General features: G+C 42.2%; 2 long non-coding RNA genes across 2 annotated transcripts; both read left to right on the top strand.

Moving 5' to 3' along the window:
* Positions 1-635: 635 nt before the first annotated feature.
* Positions 636-2706, top strand: LOC124142674. Its single transcript, XR_006862194.2, has 3 exons — positions 636-705; positions 858-940; positions 2496-2706. It is a non-coding gene; the product is annotated as an uncharacterized LOC124142674 (long non-coding RNA).
* A 2522-nt stretch (positions 2707-5228) lies between these two features.
* On the top strand, positions 5229-9378 carry LOC124142671. The gene is made up of 3 exons (XR_006862192.2): positions 5229-5617; positions 7271-7352; positions 9185-9378. It is a non-coding gene; the product is annotated as an uncharacterized LOC124142671 (long non-coding RNA).
* Positions 9379-14876: the final 5498 nt, after the last annotated feature.

Below are 14876 nucleotides of genomic sequence, written 5' to 3'. Positions count from 1 at the left end.
AAACGTGCATTAGTCTGGACTAGCACACCCACACACACCCACACACACGCACGCACGAGAGAGGGCACACACAGAGCACACACAGAGCACACACATCACGGACAAGAACAAAAACATTCTACTGGCCGTCTGTCAGACCGAATGTCTGGACCCACCCTGGTCACAGAAAAAAACAAATTCTGGAATTAAAATATATAATATGAAACCATAACTAGAACAAATGGTTTTACATGCAATATCTGGAGGCAGAATATATGTTAATCACATTCTGCAATCTAATATCTAATGTTGCCAAATTCTTTGACCCGTTGGAATGTATGTGGAGAAAAAAAGTTCACACCTCAATCACATTCAGGCTCCATCCCAACCTTATATTAATAACAGGTATCCTCTGTGTAGAAACGCAGGCTTTAGTCAAATACTAGTACCATATGGCGCCAAAGAATTTATGAAAAGAACGCATGTTCTCGCGGACTCCATGTCTGTGAAATGAATTTAATAAAACAGTTGATATTCAAAATCAATGGAACTCATTTCCCAGCTGTGTAATACCAACAATCAACTGCCAATAAAGCGAAATATCTTTCATTTGTTGCTTGTTGACGGGTTAATGATTTAATACAAGATGATGACAATTGCTGTACAGCCTTATATAGGACGATACATGTGAGAGAGATTTGACAAACCCTCATCTGAACAGCACAGGTACGTCCAGACTCTCGCTCTCTCTCTCTCTCTCTCTCTCTCTCTCTCTCTCTCTCTCTCTCTCTCCCAGTCTCTCTTTCTCAGTCTCTCTCTCTCTCTCACTCTCTTTCTTTCCAGATCTATGTGTATAATTGTAAATATTTCCCCTTCAGAGCAACACAGCAGACAAACATCATGCCACGTGACATGGAAAAAGCGAAGAGCGTCTATGTCCAGAGTTGTACTTCATGCCACAGTAAGTACAACAGGTTTTCACGAATACTGCGTGGGGTGTCATTTCAGGCAAACCGAATGTTACATATATTGCGTGGGGTGTCATTTAAGTCAAACATTATGTTACATATATTGCGTGGAGTGTCATTTATGTCAAACATATTGTTCATTAATTCAAACAGATTGTTACATATATGTCGTGGTGTGTCATTTAAGTCAAACATATTGTTACATATATTGCGTGGGGTGTCATTTCAATCAAACAAATTGTTAAATATATTGCGTGGTGTGTCATTTAAGTCAAACAGATTGTTAAATATATTGCGTAGTGTGTCATTTAAGTCAAACATATTGCTACTTATATGGCGTGGGGTGTCATTTAAGTAAAACAATTTGTTACATATATTACGTGGGGCGTCATTTCATTTAAACAGATTGTTACATATATTGCGTGGGGCGTCATTTCATTTAAACAGTTTGTTACATATATTGCGTGGGGTGTCATTTCATTTAAACAGTTTGTTACATATATTGCGTGGGGTGTTATTTCATTTAAACAAATTGTTACATATATGTCGTGGGGTGTCATTTCATTTGAACAGATTGTTACATATATTGTGTGGTGTGTCATTTCATTCAAATAGATTGTTGCATATATTGCGTGGGGTGTGATTTAAGTCAAACATATTGTAACATATATTGCGTGGAGTGTCATTTAAGTCAAACATATTGTAACATATATTGCGTGGAGTGTCATTTAAGTCAAACAGATTGTTACATATAGTGCGTTGGGCGTGATTTAAGTCAAACAGATTGTTACATATATTGCGTGGGGCGTGATTTAAGTCAAACAGATTGTTACATATATTGCGTGGGGCGTGATTTAAGTCAAACAGATTGTTACATATATTGAGTGGGGTGTGATTTAAGTCAAACATAATTGTAACATATATTGCGTGGAGTGTCATTTAAGTCAAACAGATTGTTACATATAGTGCGTTGGGCGTGATTTAAGTCAAACAAATTGTTACATATATTGTGTGGGGCGTGATTTAAGTCAAACAGATTGTTACATATATTGAGTGGGGTGTGATTTAAGTCAAACAGATTGTAACATATTGTGTGGAGTGTCATTTAAGTCAAACAGTGTTGTATCTTATCCTAACATATTTGTGAAACTCATCTCGGGTCACATATATATACACACAAGCAGCCTTGTCGCCCTAACCTTGTCATCATATGTTAATCACCGGGAGAATTAAGGGAGCAGTCGGGTTTAACAAGGTTTTTTCTGTTTATTGTATACTACCCAAAAAGACGTTAAGGAAAACCCGATTTATTCATATGACTGTAATTAACCTGTCATGTCACCACGGCAGTAAATGGCATCTTCCAAACTGAACGCTCTGCGTAAAGACATGTCTTGTCTGTCCATGTACGTAAAACACTGAAATTAAGATAAAACATAGTTTAATAAGATCCATTAAGGACGTTAGTTTATTATTGATTCTAATGACATGATGCGTGGTCCAGTCTCTGATTCCACTGTGTACTGATCAACTGTGATCATATTTCAGACGGATCTGCTATACAGGACATGATGAAGAACAACAAATTCCAAGCGACTTGCCCCGAGCAACTTCCCGGAGCCTCGTTTTTCCCATCGGGGCTTGCCTTCCAGTCGACTGGTTCAAGGGAGATAACTAAAGCTCAATGACCGCTTCAGTGACAGATGCACGCCATGTAGGGTCTTTCCTTGTGAAATAAGATAAAATAATACAAAATATACAATGTGTGTTTTGGGTCGTTTGTTTCTTGTGCAACATTTTTCATCAGGGTCCTTGGCTTTTTTAGCCTGGCTGTTCGAGTATATTCGAGCGATCTGGTTAAAAAATAATTGTCTGATATTCATTATTGAGGTATACATGTATCACGCTGATTTTAAGAGAGATCACATACGGCCGTGTGTTAAACCACTGGTTGTGTCCACGCGAGAGTTTTGGGTTGCCTTTTCCATAGCCTTCAATTTTGCACTTTCATTGTTTATTCATACAAATTATTTTGATTTCTCTTGATACTGAACATCTAAAGAGAGCATGAAAAGATGCGCTATGTGATCAGTGTGGGATCTGGCATTCAGCTGTAAGTGAGTGAGTGAGTGAGTATGGTTTTACGCCGCTTTTAGCAATATTCTAGTAATATCACGGCGGGGGACACCAGAAATGGGCCTCACACATTGTACCCATGCGGGGAATCGAACCCGGGTATCCGACGAGCGAACGCTCTAACCACTTTGCTAAACCACCACTCATTCAGCTGTAAGTTTTGGGTTGATTTAATGTCATGACATGGCGAAATGGCATCCCACACAGAGAACTAATGTTTTTCGGAACTAGTACCTGAACAGGACATTCATTTCTCTGAGACGAGGAATCAAATAAATATGGATGGATCTACAACGTATGCTTCAGTGAAGACTTTCTTGTGTGCAACCTGAAGCCAAGTTATTGCATTCCAGTATTGAAAAGAACAAAAGAGTGGCTGGTAGGTCTGCCTGGAGATGTGGTGTGCAATGGGGTTTAGCGTTGCGTCCATGATTATTGCACTAATATAGCGACGTGCATGCACGTGTGTGAGTGAGTGAGTGAGTGCGTGAGTGCGTGAGTGCGTGCGTGCGTGCGTGCGTGCGTGCGTGCGTGCGTGCGTGCGTGCGTGAGTGCGTGAGTGTGTGTGTGTGTGTGTGTGTGTGTGTGTGTGTGTGTGTGTGTGTGTGTGTGTGTGTGTGTGTGTTGACCTTGTCCGGGCTAATGCCGATTGTATAGTGCTAGACCATTGAGATACCACGCAGTTTAACATGAATACCCCACTAAGACACAATATATTCACTACGAACCGACCAGTCTTTATTTCAACCCCTTAATGCCGAGCGCCAGGCAGGGTAACAATAAGTACCATATATGAACGTCTTCTGGTTTGGCGCGAACGAGGATGGACCCCCCCGGACAGACGCTCTATCCACTACACCATGGAGGCGGTCTCTGCCAGGGGACCGGCAGGTTATGCTTACTCTGCCATACAGACCCTGAAACGAATATATCCAATACAGTGAGTGAGTGAGTTGGGTTTAACGCCGCTTTTAACAGTATTCCAGTTATATCACGGCGTGTCAGCTTAATGTGGGAGGAAAGCCCGAAGTGATGCAGGTCTCAGACGTTGACCACTTCGGTGAAACCCACGAGCACGGGTATGGTGCTGACAAACCTAGAAACATAATCGGGGCGGACCGGGATTCGAACCCACAATCATAGGTTTCTGGCGTGCCCAAGGGACGCGACTCTGCACAGCGAATCGCGGCGCCTTAGACGACTGGGCCACCCGTGCCCCCATATCCAATACAGCTCATGTAAGTCTATAATAGTGGGAAAGTCTAGCTTACTGCACTTTCGGGCTGACAACGAATCTCTGGGCTCCTTTCTACTATATTAAATTAATATAATTCAACAACTTTTTTTATTGTTTCCAGAGGCTAAGTGTCTCTACGTTAAACCAAAAGATGGTACTTGTTGTTAACCTGCCTGACTCTCTGTTTGGTGCTCTGCAATAAAGGGATAAAACAGGGACTGGTCGGCCGGTTAAACTATTAAGCTGTTAAACTACGGCATTGCATCTCTGTGAGCTGAACGTGCAGTGGTCCGGGCCAGTACGTACACACAGTACGCACGCACACGCACACACACACACACACACACACACACACACACACACACACACACACACACACACACACACACACACACACACACACCAGTGCCGTAGACAGCCGGGGGCTAATGAATCTATGAAATGTTAGGTGATGTGAAATGGGGTTCAGCGTCGCATTTAAGATTATTGCACTTACATAGCGACGACATGAATAGCCCACAAAAATCAAGGCAACTCATTTCCCAGATGCACAATGCCATCGTATGATCGATGATGTCAATCACTGGGTTGTCTGGTGCTAACTCGATCATTTACAGACTGCCGTTATGCGGCTGGAATAGTGCTGAGTGCGGGGTTAAACAACAAACAAACAAACAAACAAACAAATCTCTATAGGACCAGATTGGGCAGTTGAATATTTACCAGACCTGGCCAGACTTGACTCACCAATCGGCTCGGACATCTGATTGCTTACTGTTTTCGAATATATTAACATATATTACTGTATATTATACTAAATATTATTGCCGACGATCTTTGCTACACACCACTGCACTGGCACCCGTCACCCGGCCTCGTAAGAGTTGAGAATAGTCGTATACGACTTTGTGTCGTATAACGAAACGCTGCAGGCGTTGTCAACCGGCGAGACGAATTGATGAAACTGCTTTCCAAAGAACAATCGCTCTCAGTTCTCACAACCCGAGCGTCGCTGACCACTGGCCATTACTAATTCCTCCCTACAACTGACCAGTCTTCCGACATCTTTAACGTAAGCCATCTATATGACGCAGGCCCCTGTGTTCTCCACACAGGCCTTGAGACATCGGGTGAAAGCCGTCCTAAAGATTCACGGGAGGGTAATGGAAGGTCGACAGGTCAAGCATGTCATCACACCCCTATAAACCAGTAGGACCGGTGTGTGCATTCATCATTCCCCGACTGAAGTACGTACACATCTACAGGTATTGAACAGTTTCTGCTTTTCGACACCCAGGTAAGATATCGCTGATAATACTTTACGTTAGTTGGACCACGGACGTATATACATACGTCTTTGGCTGGACTGAAAGAATGTCAGACCCGTTGATATAGGTTGAAAATGTAAACACAAGGGAGGTAGAACTATCCGCCGGCCAATCTCCCAAGGATTCCCGACCCCCCGAGTGTTTACATTTTCTACCAAAATCGAGGAGAAATGTTTGATCCATCATAGAAACCGCTGAAATGCAAAAAATACCCGGAAAAATCGGGATACCTTATAGTGAAACAATAGAGCAGTCGCGGTATAAAACGAATTCGAAGAAAGCATGCAACTGACTAAGAAGTGAAAGTCAGTCACGCCTTTCATCACAAACCTCGAGTGTTTAGATTTTTAACCAGATCCGTTTGAAAGTGTTTTATCTGCCTCACACACCGAAATAAAAATCTGAAACAACATTTATCAACAATTTCAAGTTTAATAAAAATTATACTTTCCGTGAACCTTAGGAAATTTAAATATATATCTCACGCTATACTCGAAAAGAGATTCTTAAAAGTATTGTGGTCTACCAGGGCCACTGTTCCCTAGGGGGCACGGGTGCCCCAGTCGTCCGAGGCGCCGCGATTCGCTGTGCAGAGTTGCGTCCCTAGCTGTTCCCCAGAGGGCACGGGTGGCCCAGTCGTCTGAGGCGCCGCGATTCGCTGTGCAGAGTTGCGTCCCTTGGGCACGCCAGAAACCTATGATTGTGGGTTCGACTCCGGTTCGGCCCGATTATGTTTCTAGGTTTGTCACCACCATACCCATGCTCGTGGGTTTCACCGAAGTGGTAAACGTCTGAGACCTGAATCACTTCGGGCTTTCCTCCCGCATTAAGCTGACACGCCGCGATATAACTGGAATACTGTTAAAAGCGGCGTTAAACCTAACTCACTCACTCACTCACTGTTCCCTAATGGTTCTCGCACGAGGCTATACATGTATACGAAGGTTTCAGGTAGGTTTTACATTAGAATTGTTTTGTGTGTTATATACATTGTGTTCGAATGCAAAATACAAATCTGAGACAGAAGGACTTTCTACTAAGAGGTTATTCTACGAAAACACGGACCCGTTAAAACAATAGATAGACGTCAGAAGACGTCATAAGACGTCATTTTTCGTAGTTAACTCAAATGACAAAACGATGACGTCAGTGGAGGTTTATTACCTGCGTTAGAACACAGCACAGTACAAGTGTGAAACTGGGATTTTTTATGAGGAATATGTTTTCTTTCACACCTTTAAATATTAAATCATGGCCTTTCTATTATCATGAATAAATTGAAAGGTATATATACATATATATATATATATGGTGTCGGACCCGTGAAGATCTGCAGTAGAATCGGTCTTCAGCAACCCATGCTTGCCGTAAAAGGCGACTATGCTTGTCGTAAGAGGCGACTAATGGGATCGGCCGGTCAGGCTCGTTGACTTGGTTGATGCATGTCATTGTATCCCAATTGCATGAATCGATGTTCATGATATCAATCACTGGATTGTCTGGTCCAGACTCGATTTTGTACAGACCGCCGTCGTATAGCTGGAATACTGCTGAGTGCGGCGTCACACAACAGACAAACAAACATATACGGTGTCCAAAATGTCCTCCTGTTTCATTCACAGGCATCATATACAGACAACATCATGTCACGCGAGATGGAGAAGGCGAAAGCCATCTATGTCAAAAGTTGTGAGGCATGCCACGGTAAGTCTTCCAGCAGTCATAATCCGTGAAGATCCGCGTTGAACAGGTCTTCAGCAACCCATGCTTACCATAAAAGGCGACTCTGCTTGTCGTAAGATGCGACTAACGGGATCGGGTGGTCAGGCTCGTTGACTTGGTTGACAATGCATGTCATCGTATCCCAATTGCGTGGATCGATGCTCATGGTGTCAATCACTGGATTGTCTGGTCCAGATTCGATTATTTACAGACCGTCGTCATATAGAGTGTGGCGTTAAACAACAAACAAACAAACAGTTTGTATATATTGTTATTGTGGTAAAATTGGTCATTTTTTCCTCAATATTAATATAAAATTTATCTGTGATAAAAGTCTTTATTGTGTTATATTAAGTTAAACGTAAAGTGCTGTATTCAGTCTCACATGTGAAGGTCACAGCTATCTAGAAAATTGTATATCTTCCTTGGAGCATGGTCAGTTTTATCTATCTGTACGTGTCTCAACCTCTATCGCAAGGATGGCTTGGCACACGTGTGCTGATACGTCCAACTCATATCAATATTGTCGGACTACTCATCAATTATTTTTCAACTTATGTCAAACTACTTGGTCAAACGTCTTAAGAAAGCAAAGTCTTAATCCCTATTCTCGGCGCACGAACTCAAATTTTCTTATCAAGCAGATAATTGAACATGCAGTAAATCCGTGACCATTCAAGGTGTCTAGCGAAAGTATACTGGCTTGCCCCGGGGGTAGGAATCCCCAATAAAGGAGCTGGCCATAGACACTTTTGTTGGTTTCTTTGAAGGTGGTGCCCGATCCCGAGCTAATTCCCCAAGGCAAATTCTAGATATCGTGACAGTTTGAATACGAACCATCATAACATTAATAACCAAAGTCTTGAGGGAAAAAGTACAGCAAACCAGCTTTAGTGGCAGAAAAATATGTGATGCCATTTGACGTCATGCAGACCGGTGAGGCCCCTATGGTTTTGGAAAGCATTGTTGTGCAATTTCATTGTGGTGATATCTTCTAGGGGATATCGCTTATTTTTACCCAAGGGATATCTTCTGTGGGAGCCAGTTTGGGGTTCAATAAAATACATTACTTCTGGGTAAGTAAATGGTTATAGCACTTTAGACTCTCCTCAGTCCTACGGGTTACCTTGACCAGCGTTGAGAAGAATCAATATTTGGACACAAGCCTTTGATAGTCGTGACCCTTTCATAAATGTTGCCCGATGTCAAATTGTGTAACAAGTTGTGCTAACAATCAGAAATAGCCCACAACGCCTATTTCCGTAACCATTCGGCTTGTCCCGGAATAACACGAGTTAGGGGACAAGAGATTTGCCCGCCGTTTTTTCTTGTGTAATGTCACGTGAAATAGTGAAACTAGTGACTCCAGTTCCAGCACGGATTCGTCCCAGTACTGGCCGAGGGACCTATGTGACTGAACGCGAAGAACGAGACCAGCGAATCCAAAACACGATGAATACCATGGCGTGTGCAAAACGTTGAAATTCGGGGTTAAACACGGAATTTGAGGAGAAGTTCTTGAAACTTAAATTCAAGTATTCGGGTGGGAGCACCTTCAAGGGGAAGAATAAATGGGCCCAATACATTTATATTATAGTGTAGCGGCCATAAAATTTCCGAGTCCCGTGATTGTATTCGAACCACGAACCTCCTGATCCGAGGTCGGACGACTTGTCCACATGACCAAAGAGGTTAACCCCGTCAGCAAGCTGATAAGGTAAGGATGTCATCTGTAGGATGACTTCACGCCCTGCTACAATAGCATGTTATGTCCATGTTAAACGTGATTAACTCGTTCTGGTTTTGAATTTCAGTGAGTTACGCCTCGGACACCACGGAGAAGACAAAAGTAGGACAGACATGCCCCCAACAGATTCCAGCCGTGTCCCCTCTTCTCTCCGAAACTTCCTTTCCCTCAAGGGAGATAACCTTGACAAAATTTATTGATATTATCAACTGAAACTGTATTTGTATTCGATGAAGTATGAATAAACACAATTCTTTTGTCTCCCTTGTTGTTCTTACCTGTTTACCATTTGATAAAAAAGATGTACCATCCACTACAAAGGCGGAAACAGGTGTCGATCTCCTTAAAATCTTTAGGGCGGTCGAGTAGCCTAGTGGTTAAAACGTTCGCTCATTCAGGCCGAAGACCCGTTTTCGATTCCCGACATGGGTACAATGTGTGAAGCCCATTTCTGGTATCCCCGCCGTGATATTGCTGGAATATTGCTAAAAACGCCGTAAAACATACTCGCTCACTCACTCACTTAAAATCCTTAACTCCGATACGATCGTGAAGATTTGACAAACCATCCATATCAGCCAATCGGTCTCAGCTTTATTAAACGGTTCGCCTTAATATTTTCTTTAACAAAGGAAATTCCACAAATATTACAGACATTCCTTCCAATGAACTTCATTTTAGATATGGATGACACAGTGCTCAGAAACGACAGTGTGCAAAGACAACCACAATCATATAATAGCATTGTACTTTTCATTTACATTCGGAACCGTGCAACTCCGCTCAACAGATATCAGATATGTCAATATGCTTCGCTCACTTGTTCCGAGTTGAGGAGATATCAGAGTTACACGCAGAGATGCACCGTATCGGAGTAATGGACCTGATATTAAGTGAACCACCTCTTATAACGTGTGGTTCATGGTATTTGAAACTCATGCCGTCAGTCAAAGTAAAACATCTCTTTCCCTATTTCGATTAAGTTGTCATGATCTAGAAACTGAATGTGGGCGACATGCATATATTTCGCGAAATATAAGTAAATGTACGTATGCAAATTAAACTGCTGAAACGGAATACCACTTCCTATTTATATTAAAAGTTAACCAAGTTTTACCTCCATCCAAACAATATCAACTTCAACCTCCTTTTATCATCGCAAGATCCTAACACTGTAGTTAATTCAGCAAAATACATTAATAATGCTCATGTTGAAAGAAACGTATTATCCAATGTTTAACGGCCTGTGTGTATTACTATATTATGTACATAAAGGCCTGTGGCCTATACCCATTGAATAAAACAAATTGAATTGATTATTAATGAATGGCAATGTGATGCTGCTTCTACGTAAATGGGACACTGTCGCGTTGACTGAATTATTGTAATACAATCTGCGAGAAAAGGACGTAATAAACTCAGAATTTACAGAAAATATAAAGATGACTTAAAAATTAACCCATATCTTCAACAGTGCGCAGAAGTAAAAACCGACATGTCTACAAAAATGATACATGTATATAACCACCTGTTAATTTGATTGCAATGCTCGTAACATTTTCAATTTTCACATGCGTTATTCCGTTTTGTGAATATATCCTACAACCACCATCTTTCTGCGTTGACCACGTGGTCTAATGAAGAGTGACATACACTGGCGTTCTATAGTGTCCAGCAATGTGATATGAGTGATAAGGCCGGGGTATCAAATTACCTGATTTTGATGGTATCTCTACATTTGGCTTAGGAGTACTTACGCATATTCACATCTTACGTTGAACGCCCCTGTGAACAGTATTTCAGTAATATCGCGGCGTGTCGGCTTGATGATGAAGAAAAGACCAGTACGATGCGGGGCGGAGACGTTTATGAAACCCATCAGCATGTGGTGGGGCTGACTACCTGCTTACCGAATCCTCCGCCACTTGTCGCTTCTCTCTCTCCAAGAACCCAGTCTATCACAGGAACAAACAGTAACAAGGCTCCCAAATCAAGCATCATAATCGAGGCCAATTTGAGATTAGAAGCTCCAATCATTCCCAGAACAGCTACAAGACGTATCTCTGCAATAGTACTAGGTCATACGATTTAGAAGAAGAAAATCTAATTTGATGTCATTGGATGATATTTACTGTTCTATGTATTTTGTGGAATGCTGATAAATGTATGAATAAAAATTGACCACATTATTCAAGCAGACGAGGAGTGCAGCGTCGAAATGCAACAGTCTCGAAAAGTCACATTTTCCACACGTCCAAATTACAAAGAAATTTCCAAATCGAATTGAAAAATCTTGGACACGTCTAACAATTAAAGTTCCAGTTTCATTTATTAATTTGGTGACAAATTTACATTGAAAGGTTATATTTCGCGAAGAGAAATATACTAACGTCGGTTTCATGGTACATGCCGACTGACATACTATACCCCACCCTCCCGGGTGGCGCCCCCCCCCAGACAGGAGATGTGAATGTGTGTGGAATACACGTGACGCATTTACGATTATGTTTCAACATGCTGTTCATTTATTATTGAGACTAACTACCTCCAAGTGCTCCCACGTGACCTTAAAGTAACCCCAATGGTTAGGAAGAACCTCATTAAAGTCCTTGACCTTGGATTCAATGACAGGTCATACCGATTATTCAGATTACAGTAATGGACAGACGCCATAATACTATATTCTCCAGGCTAAGCACTTTATAATAATTTATTGATGATTGACAAGTGGATGTGATTGCAGGTGTAATTAATACAATGCAGTCTGGCATTGGCGACAGCCTTCGACAGCAGCTGACCACAGGTGATTTATACATAACAAATTCGGTATGTAATATTTTTTCTTTTATTTTGCAATGAATTGTCAATTGTTAAATACGCATTTGGTAAGTAAAATCGTAAACCGTAGTATCATAGACAATGTGTTTTACTTCTGCAACAAAAGGAGAACACGAAGAACAGTTGGATGTCACAAGACAGGTGATGACGTTAATGTTTCTTCGGGTATGGGATGGGTGAGTGAGTGAGTGAGTGATTTGGGTTTAACGCCGCTTTTAACACTATTCCAGTTATATCACGGCGGGTCTCCTTAATGTGTGAGGAAAGCCCGAAGTGATGCAGGTCTCAGACGTGTACAACTTTGGTGAAACCCATGAGCATGGGTATGGTGCTGACAAACCTAGAAACATAATCCGGGCGAACCGGGATTCGAATCCATCATCATAGATTTCTGGCGCACCCAAGGGACGCAAATCTGTACAGCGAATTGCCGCGCCTTAGACGACTGGGCCACCCGTGCCCCTGGGTATGAACAGAGTGTGGTATCGTACAAATGCTATACTTTATATATGCTGTTTCTGTCCATCATATGAAATGTATCCTATTGAAATGAATGATTTAGGTTTTAACTCCCCGCTCTAAACTGTAAATCAATGATGGTCCTTGTTTCTTTTGACAATTAAACTTTCATTATTAATCACAAAGAGACGGAAAGGTCGAACGCTCATAATCTCTCTGGTATTGCAGCTTTCCAACTCTTGTTTTGAAAGGTGGAGGCACAAATGTTCAGCTTTTAAATCTAATTTTGGAAGATGAAAACCCAAAACCTCAATATTGGCAACATCGATCTGTGTTTTACGTCATTTTAAAAAATGACAGGTGGTAAGTGTCAGTGTCAAAGAGTGTCTATAAGATTGTTCCTTTGTGCTAATTTTCCCTGTGGGATTTCCTCCCATGGAACAGTTTTTACTAGGAAAATCTTCGCGATATATTTACTCTGGCAATATTTGTTCCGGATAGAACTAATTCCGTGTGGAACTGATCGCCGTTGACATTAGCGCCACTCTTTTGAAAACCCCTTTTGACATGAACCAAACATCAGTGTATTTGTACCTGTCATCAGTCATGACCTGTGTGGTATCCCGGTCTGATGTGTCATCTCTGTCTGATGTCTGATCTCTCAAGGTGACACCGATAGAAAATAATCCCCCAAATTATCCTGCTGCTTGATTCAGCATACCCATACATCATGAGCATCGATCCATGCAATTGGGATCGATGACATGCATCAACCAAGTCAACGAGTCTGACAACCCGATCCCGTTAGTCGCATCTTACGGCAAGCATAGTCGCCTTTTATGGTAAGCATGGGTTGCTGAAGACCTGTTCTACCCCGGATATTCACGGGTACCCAAGTGACCCAGTATGTCCTTGTTAAACGTTGGTCGTGGAGAATTCCTTAATGGGTGATCGTGTTCGGCGGCTCAGCTCCTGGGAGTTTTTAGAGCTTCCGTCTAGCCCCACACTAGTACATGTGTACTGAAGTCCATGTGGCACATGTGCTGTCTCCTTTAGTACGTGACTTTGTTCGAAATATGCCCCACTTCACCCAGCAGGGAATGGGTACCCAGTAGGATGGTAATGTGACGGTTACTCGGGAGCCTTCTAGCGCTTCACAGTGAGTGAGTGAGTTAAAATTTAACGACGCATAGGTATTATTTCAGCCATATAGCGACGAGACCAAGTTGATATATGCACAATTTATTCATGTATACAAAGGTGTATTCAAAAACACTAGCGCTTAACAGACAGCTTGGGTTGTATAATCCCCAGGGAGATGAGAATAAAATCGAGTGCACACTGAAACATTGACTGGGGTAATATAAAAGTATCGCTTTGAGTATATATTTCATGTGGAGAAAACTATTGTTATAATTATTATTGTTGTTATTATTATTCACGTTGTTGATATTGGAACATTCTTTCCTTTCAGGAATGATGTCCAGGAATCTCTTCCAGAGTCACCGGAAGCGGAAACGAGTTCGCTCCCTTACATGGGCTATAATGTCCATGTTAATATTTGTATCCGTCAGAATCAATGACACTAATGGTTTGAATAACACATTTACAGACAGTGGCGAACCTGGAGCAACAACATTGAACGAATCTGGTGTCAAGAACGAATCGTTAGCGGGAGGAATACACAACACAGCCATGTCATTCGATGAAGATGATTTTGATTTTAAGAAAGAAAATTATACAGACGTCTTTGATACGAATGCCACTTCAGCAACATTCAGGACAGATAGCGCTTCCCAAGGGGAAAGAGAAGATGGTGAAATTATCTCTACTACCATAAGAACGATAAGAAATCGTATAGGCGCCAACGATAATGCTTCACAAAGTGTTGGACAACTCCAGTCAACGTCCTTCAAAGATGAAGCATATAACACTTCAGCATCTCCCTTGCTAACTACGGTAAACAGTTCCTTCGATGCTGATCTCGGCGTCACCTATACCACGGAATCATCAGAAGCCAGTCTTATTACACCGACCGCTGGAAAGGCTGTGAAGGACATTTGGTATATATGTCACGGGATTCTGGGAACAGTCGTTGAAGTTGTTGGAGTTGCTGGGAACATCGTGTCCATTGCTGTCCTCGTCCATCCAGACATGCGCAGCTCCACGGGAATCATGCTGACGTCATTGGCCGTGTATGACATGATCGTGCTTACGTCATATCTGTTCCTGTTGTCGATGGACCAGATATTCCAGCACACGCACATCTACGCCAACTTTCTCACCCACCTCCACCGACCATCTTACCCGGTTTGGTACGCCATGTCAAGTGTCGCGTTCATGGGCTCCAGCTATACCACTGTCGCCATCTCCATTGAGAGACTCATCGTGGTAACTGTTCCCCTTAAGGCGTCCGCCTGGTGCACCGAATCCCGTGCCAAAGTTGCTGTCATTCTCATCTT

The sequence above is a fragment of the Haliotis rufescens genome, unplaced genomic scaffold, assembly GCF_023055435.1.
Source record: "Haliotis rufescens isolate VD_foot unplaced genomic scaffold, xgHalRufe1.0.p SCAF_10, whole genome shotgun sequence".
Taxonomy (NCBI): Eukaryota; Metazoa; Mollusca; class Gastropoda; order Lepetellida; family Haliotidae; genus Haliotis; species Haliotis rufescens.
The sequence above is the reverse complement of the archived record's forward strand: the minus strand, read 5'-3'. Positions and strand labels throughout refer to the sequence as shown.